Consider the following 2,653-nt stretch of genomic DNA (forward strand, 5'->3'; position numbering starts at 1 on the left):
TTGTATTAGTAGCATATTTACTGACTTCAAAAAATAGAGGTGATTCTCAATTTGACTTTCTTTTTTGTTTATTACCTTATATGATTTAAATTTGGTCTAGTTCTGGCAATTTAAATTTAAATGTTTTTTTTTTTTATTAAAATAATTGTCTATTGCTATTACTAATTAAAATTTCATAAGAAAAATATTGGTTTTAAAGATTTCGACAAAGGTGGCAATGGGTTTGGTGAAAGGAGAGGACGCGGGGGCCGGGGCAGGGGGCGCGCTGGACGCGGCGGTCGGGGACGCTTTAACACGTTGGCTGCTGAAACACACCTGTTGTGTAAAAATGCTTGGAACCAAGGATGCGGCTTTACACGCCTAGCGTGTGGAAGCCGGCATCCGCGATAAATCGCGTCTCTCGTGCGTAAAACACGCTGTGCGTGTTTTATTTTCTAAGCCGCCAGTGCGTGCGGGCAACACATTTTTATCATAAAATATATTTTTTATGATTTCTTCCATTTTTATTATTTTCTTTGTTTAGATAGTTAGGATGTAATTTTAATAAAACGAAAAAGAAAATATTTTGTACAAATAATAAAAAAAAATTACGTTGGACAACGTTTTATGTACAAAATAACCTCTCTAATATCATTGGTTGACGATAAATTGTTACGCTGTTATATTAACACTCCGAAGCAGAATATCTGAAGCGCGTTCAGCATGAAACTTTTATTGCTAATCTATATTCTATAAGGAAGAATATCTTTATGTACGAGTGTTAACAAATCAAGTCCTAGTATTTTCTTGTGTTTTATTTTACACGAGTATTATACATTTAGAAATTCAAACTTTTTAACGGATTTTGAACGCGAATCATTCATTACATTATTAACCCGACGTAAAGTGTTCGAAACGTCGGGCTAATAATATAATGAATAAATCGCGTTTAAAATACGTTAAAAAGTTTTTAATTTCTAAATGTATAATACTCTAAAAAGTTTAAGGAGAGGTCGTTATTAGTAAATTTTCAGCTCATTGTTTATTATAACATATAAAGCATTTGAAAAAAATACAAATATGTGTGCAGAAAAATAAAGACTACTGTAATTTCTTTAAAAATAAATCGCGATATCAGAAATAGAATAATTAAAAAAAAAATTATAGAACACACACGGTGTGTCCGCCCGCACAGCTGGCTCGATTCTATGCACACGCGCAGCGTGGGCTCCCGCACTAGCGACAAAAGCGGTACGGCAAGATTGCCGCCGGTGCGGGAGACACGCTGATCGTGTCATAGCCGCATCGCTGGATGAACAAAGTTTCTGGATCAGCAGTGAAAGTGAAAGCAGGAGACTATGAGTCCAATGGTGAGCTTTCACACAATATACTTATGGTGCACTTGAATTATGGAATACTAGCCGTTACACCCAGAATAAATTTTGACCCTTAAAGACAAGATTTAGATAGACTTCTTATAGAAACACTTTTGAATTGTCGAATATATTATAACATTGACCACCGGTTCAGAAAGTAGTATCTACAGAAAAGAGCTGATAAGAAACTAGGTAGATGTTTTTTTAAATATGATGTTAAAAAAATCAATTTTATTAATAGCTAGCTTTCCGCCTGCGGCTCCGCCCGCGAGGAATTCGGTTATATCGCGCGACATGGTACGGAGTAGCCTATAATATTTCCAAATATCATCAAAATCGGTTTGACAGTAACAAACTTTAATCCCCTATTTCAACCCTTTTCCAAGTTCAGTTCTATATTCATACCAAATTTCACTAAAATGGGTTCAGTGGTTTAGACGTGAAAGCGTAACAAACAGAATTACTTTTGCATTTATAATATTAGTTGGGATAATGATGCCAGTGACCTGTCCTGCGGTTTTAATAGATAACATAGATATATTTATTAATACTATATTAGGTTCTCTGAACTGTTATATTTTTTCAATAAAATAATATCGGGATAAAAAATAGATGTTGGCCGATTCTCAGACCTACCCAATATGCTTACCAAATTTCAGAGGAATCGGTCAAGGCGTTTCGGAGGAGTATAGAGACTAACATTGTGACACGAGAATTTTATATATAAGAAGATAAAATTATTTACATTATTTGAATAAATTAAGAATAATTAATATCTTCTGTTTAATGTGAAATCTCTGGGTTTCTCTTTTCTATTATATGAAAATCCTTCTGGAAGATTTAGGTAATTCATGACTTAATTACAACATTGCATTGACCTAAAAAGGTAGTATAGCTAAATCAATTTGTGAATTTTATTTAATGACAATAAAAAATATACTGCAAAAATCACGTCTTTGCCTTTCCAATTTTAAGTGATGATTTATGAATCTCAATAAAGTTCAATGGAACAAATTCATCATGATATGACAAATACTTGAAAAAACTGAATCATTATAAATATGTATTTGTTTACATTTTATGAATCTCATAAAAAACTCTCGTTTTCAATATTGTACATTCAATAAACCATAAACACGTGCGAAACCAGGTTGGGTCACTAACAATTACTCTGTCTGTATTCTGATAACAATATCGAATGAAATATTATGTATGTATATTGATACTAGCTGCACCCGGCAAACGCTGTTCTGCCTTACTCTTATCGTTTAGTGGTATGAAAAATAGATGTTAGCCGA

The 2,653-nt window shown here is 33.3% G+C and overlaps 1 protein-coding gene and 1 long non-coding RNA gene across 2 annotated transcripts in view; one reads left to right on the forward strand and one right to left on the reverse strand.

Annotated features, from left to right (window-relative positions):
• LOC119831744 overlaps positions 1-255 on the forward strand; it is a 2,383-nt gene extending 2,128 nt beyond the window's left edge. The window contains exon 4 of the long non-coding RNA XR_005287899.1: positions 200-255. This is a non-coding gene — a long non-coding RNA (uncharacterized LOC119831744). The remainder of the gene's footprint in view (positions 1-199) is intronic.
• The window catches only part of LOC119831742 (tyrosine-protein kinase Src42A), a 78,845-nt gene that overhangs the window by 55,071 nt on the left and 21,121 nt on the right, over positions 1-2,653 (reverse strand). The gene's annotated exons all lie outside the window — the stretch shown is intronic.

Source organism: Zerene cesonia, chromosome 14 (genome assembly GCF_012273895.1).
Source record: "Zerene cesonia ecotype Mississippi chromosome 14, Zerene_cesonia_1.1, whole genome shotgun sequence".
Lineage (NCBI taxonomy): Eukaryota > Metazoa > Arthropoda > Insecta > Lepidoptera > Pieridae > Zerene > Zerene cesonia.